This window comes from Theobroma cacao, chromosome 3, assembly GCF_000208745.1.
Source record: "Theobroma cacao cultivar B97-61/B2 chromosome 3, Criollo_cocoa_genome_V2, whole genome shotgun sequence".
Lineage (NCBI taxonomy): Eukaryota > Viridiplantae > Streptophyta > Magnoliopsida > Malvales > Malvaceae > Theobroma > Theobroma cacao.
The window spans coordinates 18,320,602-18,337,669 of record NC_030852.1 but is presented as its reverse complement, the minus strand read 5'-3'; the positions used below and the strand labels follow the sequence as shown (position 1 = coordinate 18,337,669).

Below are 17,068 nucleotides of genomic sequence, written 5' to 3'. Positions count from 1 at the left end.
TAGCACAGGCTTTTACAACGATAACAGTAATAGATATTCAAGTAGCTGTTAAGCTAGAAGAAAATGAAGCTAAAAACGACACTAGACTAAAGGGTATTAAAGATTGAAAAGAAAACAACACTACTGTATGCCGTATACAAGAAATCATAAATAAGATTGCATAAACGACTTCTTATCTTGTGTTTAAGACACCCAATACTAACGATAATAAAATGACACCGTATTACCTACCACAATTTTCAGTCTTCGATTGGTTTTTGATTCTTGCCTTTCTTTCACAGCGAACTTTTCATGTAGATTTCAATCACTCTTTCAACTTCTTTGATTGAATATCTGGTAAATTCCCAAGCTTGATCTCAAAAACTCAAACTTTTCTCAATTGAGTCCCTTAGTAAAATATCTGCAAACTGGACTTCTGTAGGATAGTAAATGAGCTGAAAGTTTTCTTCTTTAACTTCTCTAAGAGCATGGTACTTCACTCTAATGTGCTTGGTCCTCCCTGTTGGGATGAGCCTTGCAGTCAATTGAGATTGGTTAAGGCTTGATTCCAATCATGCAACAGTATCATTCATGTTGAATGATTAGAGGTTTTCCTTCATCAATAAGACATAAATTATAATGAGTTATAAGTCTAATTGGATGAAGTCTATGAGATTAATATGCCTTGCAAGGAAACTGTAATGGGTTGCAGTTATGAGATTCCTATGCATCAAAGCATAATCTCAAAATGTTCCTGGTCAATGTATCATTGAGACTGGACATCAATGATGCTTAGAGACTGGTATATTCTATGTTCCTTACTTTGGAAGTAAGCAATCGATCTCATAGATTGAAGTATAGAGATACTTGGAACTAAAATATAGGTGCTTGCCTAGGAGAGCAAGTTCACTGAACATGACCCGCCATGAGAAGTGCATTTGGTAATACACTCTAGTGTCTATGTAACACTTCTCATGTGTCAGTCGTGTAAATACTCCCTAGACTTGAGACACCAGGTTGTCTTATATGTAGAGTGCTATACTTTGATTTCATCCTTACGAGTGCCTAACCAAGGATGCCAAAACAGGATGCTTTTGGGTATAGTGTGAAGCATGTGAAGGCAAATGAGTGGTCAAGATAGGAATCATCACCTCAAGTGTTTTAGCGGACATATCCTATTAGTTCTTAGTTAACATTAGCTTATTGAAGTCCTTGGCCAAGGCGACATGGAGATTATGAAAAATGTTTCATAACTCTCTATAAAGCTAATGCTATAATTGCAGAAACAAATATAGAGGTCAATAAGAGTAGACACTGTACCAAGCTCTTATCATCTCCGGGATATATGATGAAGGAATGAATCACACTGATAGATTGTGCACTGAAAGGTTGTCAAAGAACCTTTTGACTCTCCCAACAATTGGGTGGTCATGATGCATTACTAGATGCCAATCTTGGTCTATGGAATTGGTTATAAATTAATTGATTGAAATTTATATTAATCAATTCCATTGCCAACATGTTGGGAACCTAATGGGTCACACATAATGATTGCATTTCAATTAAATTGGGAGAGTGACGATTTAAGTTAGACTTAAATCACATGCTAGGTAATTAACTTCTATAAACTTAATTAAAAGAGTTTAATTAAGTTTTAGGCATAATTAATAATAGTTATAATTATAAGGCCTTGATTGCAAAATATAAAGGAAATTAATTTTGATTTTAATTTCCAAGGACTTAATTAAGAGAGTTTAATTAAGTAATGGGCCCAATATTATAATGTGTTATAATATTGAGGGCTTAATTGCAAAATTGAAGTTGTTTTAACCTAACTATATAAGTCACCTTTTAACTATTTTTCATATGAGAGTTTTTCACAATTAAAGAAAACGTAGTTTTTGTCAGAAAAAGAAAAAAGTTTTCTTTCTTTGCCACCACTCCCTTTGTGTGAAAGAGAAAATTGCTTATGAAGCAATTTTCAAGAGAGGTTTGTTGGCTCCATTAGTTTTTGATGATAATAAAATATTCCCATTTATTTGTGTCTAATTCCTTTATTTGAGTGTGCAGGAAATTAATATATGAAATTAATTTCTTAAATCTTCAAAGAGTATTTTTGAAAGAAAAAGAGGGATAAAATCAACAAGATGTAACTGAATAACAAGAAGGAAGCTTATTGGTGAAACAAAGAAGAATATTGGTTGACCAAATTTCAAATTGGAGAAATGGCGGGCTGAAGAGTTTGAGAAACAGAACCAACTTAGTCAACCAAGTCAGTCTACTAAGTGCCCTTTGCCAGAATCTGCAAACCAGAAATAAAATCAACTTAGTCAACCAAGTTAGTCGACTAAGAGCTCTCTGTCTGCAATTTGAACTAGAGCACTACAAGACAGATTAACGACTAGAACTCATCATCAACTATTTCCAACGGATATAAACTGCCAAACTGTCATCAGAGTTTCATCTCCAAGTATAAAAGGGTCTTCCAACAATGAGAAACAAGTTTTTTGAAGCCTTGAATGAGATTTGAGCTATAGAAAGTTGAAAAATCAGAAAAGCTTCACTGCACTTGTCTGCACTTTAACGCCTACTCTTTGCATCTGTGATTAGTACTCAATCCTGTACCAATCAGATCATCTAGTGGTCATAGGTACTTTTTTTTACCACTTCTTATTGTATACTTAGAGTGAGGGAGTCACTCTAAGGGGTTGTTCAAGCTTGGGAAAGCTTGAATGTTATAGGTTGTGGTTGAGCCTTGCAAAACCACTTTGGGTTTTAGTTTAGCTCGGGAAAAACTAGTGTAAAGGTTGTGGTTGAACTTGCGAAAAGCCATTGTAAAAGCTTGGTGGAAGCTTGTGAATTTCACTATTTTAGTGATTTGGTTTGGAAAATTCTTGGTTGGATAATCAAGGTAGTGGATGTAGGTCTTGGACCGAACCACTATAAATTGCTGTCCATTGTCTACTCTGTTTTTATTTTCTTTGTTCTGAAAATTAGTTCCACACCTTGTCAAGAGCCAAATTGCGCTATTCACCCCCCTTCTAGCACATATCAATGGGACTAATAATTAGTATCAGAGCTAGTTTCCTATTTTTAAGGCTTAATATCCTTTGGGAAGATCCAAATGGCTCAACAAAAAACCATAGTTACTGAGGGACAATCAAAAAATAGACCACCTCTGTTTGATGGCTCTAATTACCCTTATTGGAGCACTAGAATGTCAATCTATATTAGAGCTATAGATTATGAAATGTGGGATGTCATATCTGATGGACCCTTTATGCCCTCAACCGTGAATGTAGTAACAAATGAGTTGATGCCCAAGCCAAGGTCTGAATGGACTGAGGTTGAAACTAAGAAAGTTCAAATAAACTTTAAGGCCATCAACACATTACATTGTGCCTTGACCCCCACTGAATTTAACAAAGTCTCAAGCTGTACAACAGCTAAACAAGTGTGGAAAAAACTTAGAATAATCCATGAAGGGACTTCTCAAGCAAAGGAGTCCAAAATTGCTCTCTTAACACATAGTTATGAAATGTTCAAAATAGAGCATGGTGAAGACATCACCAGCATGTTTGATAGGTTTACAAACATTACAAATAAATTAACTTAGCTAGGCAAGTCTATCCCTGAACATGAATTAGTTAAGAGACTGCTTAGATGCCTACCAAAATCTTGGAAACCGAAAGTGACTGCCATTAGAAAGGCTAAAGATCTGAACATCATCACTCTCGATGAGATATGTGTTTCTCTTCTCACTCATGAGCTGGAGCTTAAGGAAGAAGAAAAAGAAGACCGAAGGGAAGCAAAGGAAAAGAAAAAGAGCATTGCACTTAAAGCCGACATTCTTGAAGAAGAGCTGGAAAAGCTTTCTTGTGATGATGATGAAGATTTAGCTCTAGTTGCAAGAAAATTCAAAAAACTAATGAGCAGATGAAATCGAAGGCTAACTAGAAGAGGTTTCAGGAAAGATTAAGGTGCTTCATGGAAAATAAGGAACAAAAATGACTCCAACAAAAATGAGGAGATGATCTGCTACGAATGCAAGAAACCTGGTCACTTCAAGTCCGAGTGTCCATTGCTGAAAGATGAAACCCCCAAGAAAAATAAGAGATCCAAGAAAGCAATGGTGGCTGTTGTATGGTCTGACAGTGACACATCAAGCTCTGAAACTGATGATGAAAAATCTAAGAAAAGAGTAAACATCTGTTTAATGGCACAAGAGGAATAAACAAAGGTACCTTCATTCCCCTGCATTAATTCTTATGATGATTTACAGGATGAATATGAATGCCTTTATGATGAATTTGAAAAACGTTTTTCAAAATACAAATCATTGAAAAAAAAGGCTGCATTACTTGAAAATGATTTGGAACAGATCTGTCACGACCCAAATTCTGGGCCATGACCAGGGCATTGGCCCAATGGCCGTAGTCCACTAAGCCCAAGCAAGCCTATTAATCTAACATGTTCATCATTCCATCATAAACTGCTAAGTCACATTTTATAACTTAGGATCAAAATAATATTAAACATTGCCACCTCATACTGGCATACTAAACAAGTGTATATACATTGTCCACAACATGTATCTTAATAATTTACATTAAGTTTGTCTATACACAACAAAAAAAATTCTCAACTTTCAGCGGAGAGACTTGGACGAATGTACAGCTACTGAATGCCGAGACACCTACCAAGAGTCAAATATACGAAGACACTACAACCTAGTTACCAGCTGCCTCGTGATCTAAAAACATGAAGTTGAAAATGGTGAGTATAAACCTAGTGAGTGAACAAGAAGGGAACAAGTAGACCATAAGGAATGTTTAACGAAATCATAATGCATTCATTTTTCAAACAATGCAATTTATTTGAGTTCTTATTAAACCCCTCATGTAAACCCCACATGAAAAAATCACTTATTGAAAAGAGTCCATGCTCAACAAAGGATTTGGAGAGTGAAAACTTTAATAGCATTCATGCGAATCAAGTCAAATAAACGTCGGGTCCTCGCTGCAGCGACACTTGACTTAAATTATCATCTAGCCGAGGGTTTCTTAACTAGCCGAGGGTTTCTCACCAAACCTCCTCATTTTAAACTTAATTCATTTATTCCTTAATGTTGGAAGTCCATGCTCAACTATGGTAACAAAGAAATGGAAAATAGGGTAGCAACTGAACCAAATGAGGAGAAAAACAAAAAGTTTTTCGCTACAGCAGAATTTTAGGTTTCAACAAGAATGAATCTCGCTGCAACAAGAATGAATCTCGCTGCAACAAGAATGAATCTCGTTACAGCGAGAATGGATTCTCGTTGCAGCGAGTTTTCGGCTAGCCAACCCCTTCAAAACTCGAGAGTTTCTCGCTGCAGCGAGAATCAGAACATCAAGAAAAAACGTTTCCTTGTCCCTTAAATCAAAGCCATCTTGTTGTAATAACAAAAGCAACATGTAACACATACAAACTCTTAAATTTCAATAATTCAAATGCTCACATTTTTGCATTACAACCATATACCATATATGTATATATATATATATATATATATATATATATATCATCATNATAACTAAAGCTTGCCATGTGTCACTTTTTAATTGGTCCATTTTCAAACTTAATAATTAAGCATTCTCCCACCACCACATAAAATATCTCAATTATCCAAAGTATAATAGGTAAAATTCAAGGGCTTGACAAGTGTCGTGGTGGTGCAAAATTTCAAAAATTCTAATTTTACCCCCATAGACACGAAAAATGATCGTTTTGCCCTTATGCTCGAAAAAATATTGGAATTAAAATTTTTCACTTCTCAAGCTCAAATTATGTTCCAATAGTCAAACTTGATCAAAATTTCATCCACCATTCCAATTTTGCCCTCGGGGTCAAAATGACCATTTTACCCCTACATTATGAAAATTCCAATTTAACTCTAAATCAATCCCCGAACTCCAAATCACCATATTAAGTCATTCTAAGGTTCAATAACTCTCGAATGCATCTTAAAATCTCTATTTGGACTAGTTCGAGGCTTAAATCAACTTAATTGTACCATTATGTACAATATCATCTTTTAACGATTTCTGAGGCATTCAAGTATGCAGACATTCTATCAAGTACCTATATAATATGGTAAATATATTATAGAGCTGGGCTTGACATCCCTAATGGTCCAATTGGGACGGTGTGGCTTCGTTGGAACCTATCATCACATTAACATCACAATTATGTTAATTCACATACTTATAGAGTCCAAAAGCTTTCTCTTAGCTTACTTGAAATGGCCATTAAATGGCAATCCATTTTCACTATCCTATCATTCCAAAGTGAATTAACTATCTCAACTACAAAATATTCACAAATAAAATCTCTAGTCATTCTCACACTAAAATTTCAACTCAAATTTACTACTCAACTTAATAACTTTAAAACTTTGAAATTCTTTCCAATAATTCTCCAAACTATTGTAAAGCTTCCTCTTTCTCTCTCTAAAACACCTAACTAGTGAGAGAGAGTATGGAAACAAGATTTTCAAGGGTTTTAAAGTGAGAGAATGGAAGAGCACAAGGGTTTATGGAAAGGGTGCACCAAAAGCATGAAATTTGGAGCTATTTGAGGAAGGTTGTGGAGCTTTCTTATCAAGCTTTCATGGAGGTTGGGAAGCAACGTGAAAGAGAAGAAGAAGAAGAAGAAAAGCTGCTGGAGAATGTAGAAGCTGCTGGAAGAAAGGGATATTTATAGCCCAAGCTTATCCACTCCACTTAAATTACCAAAATGCCCTTCCACAAATTAGCTTATTCTCCTCCAATCTTTTATGCAATCTTTTTACTCTTTTAACACTAGGACAAGGTCCATAATGATCTAGAAATGCTTGGGTTCATGAAAACTTAAAAATTCTAACCCAAGGTGAAAAATGATCATTTTGCCCCTATTATGAAAATGATTGAAACTTCTAGTTTTCTTCATGTTTTCATCATTACACATCATTTATGAGGTCTTACGCCAATTTAGACCTTAAAATATAATAAAAATTTCTTCTGAGAGCTTATTAGAGGAAATGACGAAACTACCCCCAGCCCGTGTTATGGCGTCTATGCCTAATTACAAGCCTATAGAGGTTGAGGTCTCACAAGATCAAACAAGAGTTCACCTCTATTTTTGAGCAAAGAAATATTTTGCAAGTTGAGTTAGAACACTCAAAAACAAACTTTGAGTTTTTAAAACAAGAGCTGGAAAACAAGTCCGAAGCCTTGCAAATAACTCTTGATGAAAACACAGCTCTTAAATATTTGAAAAATGAATCTTCAAAAAAAGATGCATAACACAATAAATATTCAGCTAAAGCATTACCTAGATGTTATAATTGTGGTAAACATGGTCATCTGTCATATGACTGTTTTAAGAAAAGAAAAGTGCAGAAAGTTAAGAAAATTTGGGTTCCTAAAGGATCCTTTGCTGCAACTAACACTCAAGGACCCATCAAAGTATGGGTACCTATAAAGAAAAATTGAAATTCTGTTTTGTAGGTTTAGTTGGACTTAAAAGAGACATGTTCAAGAGGTCAACTCAAGAAGAAACAGCCTTGGTACTTGGATAGTGGCTATTCACGGCACATGACAAGACATGAAATGCTGTTTGCTCAGTTGGATAAGAGAAAGAGAGGAACCGTATCCTTTGGAGATGATTCAAAAGGCAGAATCCATGGTATAGGTACGGTTGGTAAGAGTTCCCAAACTCAAATTAGTCATGTGTTGCTAGTTAAAGGCTTAAAGCATAATTTACTAAGTATTAGTCAATTATGTGATAAAGGATTTAAGGTATGTTTTGATTCAACTAAGTGTGAAGTGATTGATATAAGTACAAATAAAATCTCATTTATAGGAAAAAAGTTGAAGAACATGTATGTAATTTTTCTTAAAGATCTTGATGTGAATAGTGAAGTATGTCTTGTTGCAAATGCTAAGAATGATAACTGGTTATGGCATAGGAGATTAGGACATGTGAGCATGCATACTATGTCTAAATTAATAAAGAAAAATCTTATTGCTGGACTGTTGGAATTGAAATTTGAAAAAGATAGGATATGTGATGCTTGCCAATTAAGAAAATAAGTTAGAACATCCTTTAAGACTAAGAAAATAGTGTCAACATCTAGACCTCTTGAATTGTTGCACATTGATCTATTTGGTCCAATAAGCACAACTAGCTTAGGAGGTAAATCTTATGGCCTTGTAATAGTTGATGACTATTCTAGATCTACTTGGGTATACTTCCTTGCTCATAAGAATGATGCTCTACAAGCATTCTTAAGTTATTGTAAGAAAGTAAAAAATGAAAAAGGACTAGCCATAGTTAGCATAAGGAGTGATCATGGAGGATAATTTGAGAATGATGAGTTTGAAAAATTTTGCAATGAAAAGGGGTTGGATCACAATTTTTCTGCACCTAGAACACCCCGGCAAAATGGAGTTGTAGAGAGGAAAAACAGAACATTAAAAGAAATGGCTAGGACCATGTTATGTGAGAACAACCTACCTAAATATCTTTAGGCTGAGGTAGTAAATACAACAGCTTATATTCTTAATAGAGTCTCAATAAGACCCTTGATTTCAAAGACTCCATATGAACTTTACAAAGGTAGAAAACCAAATATTTCTCACCTTAGGAGTTTTGGCTGTAAATGCTTTATATTGAATAATGGAAAACAGCCCCTAGGGAAGTTTGATGCAAAGAGTGATGAAGCAATATTTTTAGGATATGTATTAAACTCAAAGGCCTATAGAGTTTTTCACAAAAAGACCTTAACCGTTGAAGAATAAGTCCATGTGGTTTTTGATGAGTCAAATGCATTACAAAAAGAAGTTCATGATGATGATGATGATATAGAAATCCTAGAAAAACAAATGGAGGAAATGAGCTTAGAGAATAATAAAAATAATGAAGAAAGCTCATCTATAAGAGAAAATGAAACTCCATTTCTAGGAAATCTGCAAATAGTAGAAAATCAACATGATGATCTACCAAGGAGTTGGAGATTTGTAAGAGATCACCCACAAGACCAAATAATAGGTGACATTTCATAAGGAGTTAGAACTAGGAAAGAAACTAGAGAAACTTGTGAGTTTTCAGCTTTTATATCTCAAATTGAACCTAAAAACTTTGAAGAAGCTGAAAAGGAAGAAAGTTGGATAATGGCCATGCAAGAAGAACTTGATCAATTCACTAGGAATCATGTATGGTCATTGGTACCCAGACCTTTAATACTTACTTACTTCAAATCACTCTACATTGATGCACATATGTATACTCTAAATGTACAATGTCATTTTTGTGTGACAAGAATAAAATTGGTTGAAACAAAATAGGCAAAATATGCACACACTAAGGGGGAGCATATACTTAGGGGGAGCAATCCTTAATTCCTACAGAAAACTAAAAACAATTTAAAATGACACTATGCTGTTAATCATGGAGTGTTTTGTCATCATCAAAAAGGGGGAGATTGTTGGCTTCATTATTTTTTGATGATAATAAAACATTCCTATTTATTTGTGTCTAATTCCTTTATTTGAGTGTGCAAAAAATTAATATATGAAATTAATTTCTTAAATCTTTAAAAAGTATTTTTGAAAGAAAAAGAGGGATAAAATAAACAAGATGTGACTGAATAACAAGGAGGAAGCTTATTGGTGAAACAAAGAAGAACATTGATTGACCAAATTTCAAATTAGAGAAATAGCGAGCTGTAGAGTTTGAGAAATAGAACCAACTTAGTTAACCAAGTCAGTCTGTCACGACTCGAAACTCCCATCGAGCTCGTGACAACCGCCGCGATATCCCAATAGACATTATTACTTGGAATGCCAATCGAAACCTCGTAAGGCTTAACATCAGTTTTCTCGCTTCCCCTGTGAGTATTAGTTACTAAAATCATGTTTTAAAGTGATATGAACCAATTTCAATTCAAAAACAGTCAAAGAGAAATTTCAACTACACAGAGGTATTTTGGTCATTTTTCCCAAAAATATCGAAACTAGCTAAAACGTAATATATGAGAGAAATTTACACATTTTATAACCGAAAATAAGTTTAGATATCTAAAACATTCATTAAAGTGAAATTATAGCTAATCGAATAAAATAAAAATAATGAATAAAATATTCCAATTTTTCATAAAACAATTTTCATAGAATGCTACGTAAATAATTTTTATAGCGTAAAAACAAAAAAAATTCCTACATACAGTAGCACATGCAGCTAGGTATTCAAAACATTTAACAATGACATGTGGGCCCCCGAATGACTAAAAGTAATGAAGGCTGTGAACCTACAGTTTGTTTTTTGAGGATGCAAGTCCAACTGTAACCCTCAACGAAATGAGCTATCTACCGACTATCCTGATCCTGAAATGGGTGGAAAGGAGGGTGGTGAGATTATATAATCCCAGTGAGTAAACAAATATCATCTAAAATATCTAAAGCTGAGTAAATGGAGACAGATAAATAGATTAGCATAAAAATGATTCGCAGCATTTCGAACTCATATTAATAAGATAAAATAGATTCATTTCACCCAAATAAACGAGACTTATGATTTCCTGAAAAGCTTGGCTCATGTCAAAATCATTTTCATACTCAGTTGTCAGGGATACCTTGACCTGGGGCTATCCCAACCGAATCCGCCAAGGCTGTTAAAAAGTCATGTACTCATAAATCATGTTTTTATTTTGAAAACATAGCCGTTCCTTGGCGTTGGCTGAATTTACCCTCACGTGGTGGTTCAACATGAAGTGAACTCTAAAATTTCACCTCAGGAGTTACCCTACGTGCCTCTCAGACTGAGGTAAGAATATAACGGGTTTACCGTGCCCCTCTAATAGGCTGATCCACAGAAACCCACCCATTACAATAAGCTAATCGATATCCCACCAAATTAATAAAATTTCAGCAGCATAACGTGGCAATTATTTTACAAAACAACATGTCAAGGCAAAACAATTGTTCACATATGTTTAGCACAATTACCAATCCAGCCACTCATGCTCACATTATCATAAGCCATTCTATTCAAATCATAATTTACAACACAACAAGTAGTCTCCAATTACTCCATTTTCAAAACCATCATTCAATTTCAAGACAATTTTATAAAATCATTTCATTTAATCACATTTTGCTTATAAAACACAAAGATTTACCATTTAAACTCATTTTCTATAAAATCACAAAAACGAATTAAAATTCACTTCAGATAATTAAGATGATGATAAGGTTACTCACTGTAATGGGAATCGAATTCGGGATACTCTGATTCTTGATCCTCGGACACTACCTTTTTACTCTTGCCAGAATGCTCACCACCTAGACATAATGCACAATAAGCAATTTGCTACATTTGTGTTAAACCGTTGTAAAACCAATTCAGGCTCTATACTAATGCATGAAATGGGATGTGAAATACTCGGGTAACTATCTAAATACGGTGTTCAATATAAATTCAATTATGTACCTAAATAAAATGGTATTGACCTAATTCGATCTATCACCTGATTAATTGACCAATACGTCCAATTCAACTCTAAACAATTCCATTTCTCTCACAATACTCCAAATCATTAAACACAATTTAAATAACTTGAAATGTGGCAAAATCATCCTCACATTTTCTCTTGAAAATTTCGGCCATGGTGAGTGCACTAACAATATAATTTTTCATGCTTGATTCTCACACCATAAATCATTCATTCCTAATCAAATCACTTGAAATTCAATCAAATTCATCATCAATATTCCACATGGAATATTCGGCCAATGAAGGTGATGTAAGAACATGAATTTTTCTTGCTTGCTTTTCATACTACACATCACCAAACAACTAAAAACACTAGAATAACATGTTTTCTAACTAAATTCATCATCAAATTCTCTCTCCTAAGGTTTGATCAGCACACTATCCTTCATGGTATCTTGTGATTCAACCATGGAAAATGCAAAATAATGCATAAGAAAGGTAGACACAAGCTAGAATTAAGAAATTTTACCTTTAATGGCTTGATTCCTTGAAATTTGGTGAATTTCTCTTGAATTTCTTAGCTAGGGTTTTGTTCTTCTTCTTTTCTTCCCTTTTCTTTCTTGGCCAACCAAGAGAAATGAGCTGGGAGGGTTTATGTGCTGATTTCTAAAGCCAATTATAAATGGATGAAAATTTGACACATGTCACCATTCCATTGGCCCATGTGTCATACTTACCCATTAAGCAATCTCTCTCCACCATTTAAAATTCCTCAATTATCCATAATAATAATGGGTGAAATTCATGTGCTGGACAAGTGTTGGGTGGTGAAAAATTCCAATTTTGCCTCTGAGCTGTAAAATGACTATTTTACCCTTTATGCTCGAAAAAATGCCGAAATTAAAATTTTTCACCTTTCAAACTCAAATTATGTTCTAAATGGTCAATCTTGGTGAAAAACTTCTTCCAACATTCCAATTTTAACCTTAGGTGGCAAAATGACCATATTTTCCCTACGTTATGAAAATTCTAATTTGACTCCAAATCGGTCATCGAACTCCGAATCACCATTTTAAGTTATTTTAGGGTTTTAAAATTCTCAATTTCATCTTAAAACCTCTATTTGGACTAGTTTGAGGCTTAATTCAACTTAATTGTACCATTTGGTACATTGCCGTCCTTTAATGATTTTCGAGGTACCCAAGTAAGCAAACATGCATTCTTATGTAGGAATGGCATAATAAACATATTATAGAGCCAGGCTTGACACAGTCGACTAAGTGCCCTCTGCCATAATCTGTAAACCAGAAACAGAATCAACTTAGTCAACCAAGTTAGTTGACTAAGAGCTCTCTATCTGCAATTTGAACTAGAGCACTACAAGACAGATTAACAGCTAGAACTCATTCTCAACTATTTCCAACGGATATAAACTGCCAAACTGCCATCAGAGTTGCATCTCCAAGTATAAAAGGGTCTTACAATAATGAGAAACAAGTTTTTTGAAGCCTTAAATGAGATTTGAGCTATAAAAAGTTAAAAAATCAAAAAAGCTTCATTGCACTTGTCTGCACTTTAACGCCTACTCTTTGCATCTGTGATTAGCACTCAATCCTGTACCAATCAGATCATCCAGTGATCATAGGTACTTTCATTTACCACTTTTTATTGTATACTTAGAGTGAGGGAGTCACTCTAAGGGGTTGTTCAAGCTTGGGAAAGCTTGAATGTTATAGGTTATGGTTGAGCCTTGAAAAACCACTTTGGGTTTTAGTTTAGCTCGGGAAAAACTAGTGTAAAGGTTGTGGCTGAGCCTGTGAAAAGCCATTGTAAAAGCTTGGTGCAAGCTTGTGAATTCCACTGTTTTAGTGATTTGGTTTGGAAAATCCTTTGTTGGATAATCAAGGTAGTGGATGTAGGTCTTGGACCGAACCACTATAAATTGCTGTCCATTGTCTACTCTGTTTTTATTTTCTTTGTTTTGGAAATTAGTTCCACACCTTGTCAAGAGCCAAATTGTGCTATTCACCCCCCTCTAGCACATGTCAACAGGACCAACAAAGTTCGGCTAAGATTGTGAAAAAGAAAAAAAGGGAAATTATTGTCCTCTCTGCTAGCACAAAGTATAGTTAAAAACTCCTTCCTTTATTGAAGGTTCAAGTGCAATTGTGTGTACTACCATTGGAGGTCAAACACTTGATTGGCTAGGGTTTTTGCTCCTTGTGGTGTTCGCGGGATTGCTTCGAAAAGTGCCATCGTGATTACAAAATTACATGGCAAGGTAACTTTTTAAACAATAATTTATTTTGTGCTTTTATGTGTTAAATATAACCACAGTGATCCATGGGTGGAGGCATGTTTTGTTGTTTAGTTATAAAATTTTTAATTTTCTTTCCACTGCGTATTTTGAGCATGCCATCCATAGTCAAACCCATCACTCCCATGCTGCACAAGATTTTTGGTAATAGCAATTGATGATTGGTTGTCCACATAGATTACTGTTGCCTTTTCCTGTTTAAACCAAGATCAAATAGCAATTTCCTCTGCCACATAGCTTGATTTGTTACAGCAATTGTAGCTATATATTCAGCTTCAGTTGAAGACTAAGCTACTACATCTTGCTTCTTAGAATTCCAGCAAAAATCCCATTACCAAAAGAGAAACAATATCCTCTTGTTCTCTTTGAATCTTCAAATGACCTTGCCCAGTCACTATCACTTTACCCCAACAACTCATTAATTTTTGTCCCTTTGTAAATCAAACCAAAATATATAGTGCCTTTCACATATTTGGGTATCTTTTTAACTGTAGTAAAATGCAAATTTGATGGAGATTGCATAAACTTGGAAAGAAGACTTGCGACAAACATGATATCAAGCCTAGTAGCTGACGAATATAATGAAGAACCTACCATTCTTCTGTAGAGGTTTCCATCAGCCTTTTGTGATTCATATTCCTTGCTTAGCTTACTCCCAACTGACAAAGGTATGTCCACAGCCTTGTAGGAATCCATATTGAATTTTAGTATATATCTAGCATATTTTGTTTGATGCAAAACAATCTGTCTAGGTAACTATAATATCTCCATTCCCAGAAAGTACGACATAGGCCCTAAATCTATCATTTCAAACACTAATCATTTGTGTTTTGAAATCTTCAAGGTAAGAAGTATCCGGTCCAATAATCAACATATCATCAACATACAAACCTACAATAAAAATCACTAATTCATTTGATTTTTTGATGTAGAGTGCATGTTCATTCAAACTCTTGACAAAACCTTACGCTCTAAAATGCTCATCTATTCTCTCATACTAGGTCCTAGGAGCTTGTTTTAGACCATAGAGAGCCTTGACGAGTTTACAAACCTTGTATTCTGCACTTTTCTTCACACGGCCTTTAGGTTGTTCTATATAGATATCTTTAGATAGCACACCATTTAAGAAAGCTGACTTCACATCAAGATGAAAAATTTTCCTATTTTCTTTAGCAAACAGAGCAGCAAGTAATCTGATAGTGTCATGCCTAGCAACTGGAGCAAATGTCTCAAAGTAATTAATACCATATACTTGAGAAAAGCCTTTTACTATTAACTTGGCTTTATACTTGTTAACTGACCCATCTAGATTCAGTTTTGTCTTGAAAATCCACTTTACTCCGATAACATGCTGATCAGTTGGTTTATCAATAAGAATCCAGTTATTTTTCTTCTCCATCATCTACATTTCTACATTCAATGCAGCTGTGAGACCTTGACCTTTATAGTCCCGTAACTAGGTGTAGACGAGATAACACGGGCCAAGGGTAATTTTGTCATTTCTCATGGTGAGCCCCTAGAAGTAGGCTTTTAGACATTGTTAAGGTCTAAGTAGGCCTAAGGAATAAATGAATGAGGGTAAATAAATGAAAAAGATATAAATACTGATAATTTCCATGATAGGGGTAAAATGGTCATTTTACACCTAAAGCCTAAATTTTTAAGTTTTCATGAACTCGAGTACTTTTAGACTAATATGGACTTTGTCTCAGTGTTAAAGGAGTAAAAAGAGTGCATAAAGGAAAGGAGGAAGACAAGTGGCCTTGTTAAGGGCATTATTGTAAATTGTATGAAAATTGGATAAACTTTAACTATAAATATCTAATCTCCAGCAGCTTTTTTTTAGTTTTCCAGCAGCTTCTCTTCTTCTTCTTCCTCCTATCCTCCTCTTCATTCCATGTTTCTTTGCACCTTTTATGGAAGTATCCTTTGAAACCTTTAAAACTTCCCCAAATTAGCTTTATTTCTCATGTTCTTCTACACCCTTTCATAAGGTTTTTCATGCTTTTCCACTTTTACACCTCAACAGTCTTCAAAAGTCTTTCTTAAGTACATTCACTCACTGGTTGGACGTGCAGAGAGAGAGGGAATGATTTCCCTTATTAGCTTGGAAGAATTTTGAAAAGAAATTCAATTACAAATCCACCAAGGTGAGTGAACTTGCATTTAAAATATTTTGGGAAATGTATTGGTATTTGGATGAAGCATGTGGATGATTTTTATTTTATTTTTCCTTAAAGATTATGCATGGGAACAAGCCTTTATTAAAACGTTTTATGTGGTGAGTGTGCAATATGATGAATCCTTGTGCTCCTATAGGATGCTGATATATATATGTTGTGTATCGATAGTTAATATTGTGTAATAAATATAACCATGCGTGTGCACGATGTGGGGGATGCACATGCCGGTGATGACGGGTGCGGGAGTATGGATGATGATATTGCCTGTGCGCGATGTGGGGGATGCACACGGTGGTATTAGTTGTGCACAATATGGGGGATGCACATGATGACTCCAGCTATGTGCGTGATGTGGGGGTTGAACATGAGCTGGGGTGAGGCGGTGGTGGTATTGGTGTTTATATATGTATACATTTATATATATATATATTTATGCAACAGAAAGTTCATGAATATGGTATATGGTTGTAATGTATGTGAAATCTTGCATGTTGAATCTTGGAAATTGCTAAGTATTTTCAAGTTGATTTTGTCATTGTAGCAGAATGGCCTTTTCTTGATATAATGAGAACTTTCTTCTTGGTGTTCTGTTTCTCGCTGCAGCGAGAATCATTCTTGCTGCAGCGAGAAACTCTAGAGTTGGGAGGCTGGCTGCAACCTTGTAACTCGCTGCAGTGAGATGTCTACAGGTGGTTTCGCTACAGCAAGAAACCTTCTGTCATGCTTGCTACCTTGTTTGGTTTCTGCCATATTTCCACTTCTTTAGCATCATAGTTGATCATGGACTTCCAACATCAAGGAATTAATTAATTAAGTTTGAAATGAGGTGTTTTAGTAAAAAACCCTCGGCTAGCTGATGATTTGAGCCCAAATTTCCCTGCAACAAAAATTCATTCTCGCTGCAACAAGGATCAGTCATTTCGCTTGACTTGCTTGAATGCTACTAAAGTTTTCACTCTTCAAATTCTTTGTTGTGCATGGATCCTTCATCATCAAGTGATTAACCAATTAAGGGTTTAATGAGGGGTTTTAATAAGAACTAAACTAAATTGCATTGTTTTTGAAAATAAGTGCA

At 35.0% G+C, this 17,068-nt stretch overlaps 1 pseudogene; it reads left to right on the top strand.

Annotated features, from left to right (window-relative positions):
- The window catches only part of LOC108661157, a 14,389-nt pseudogene continuing 13,587 nt past the window's right edge, over positions 16,267-17,068 (top strand).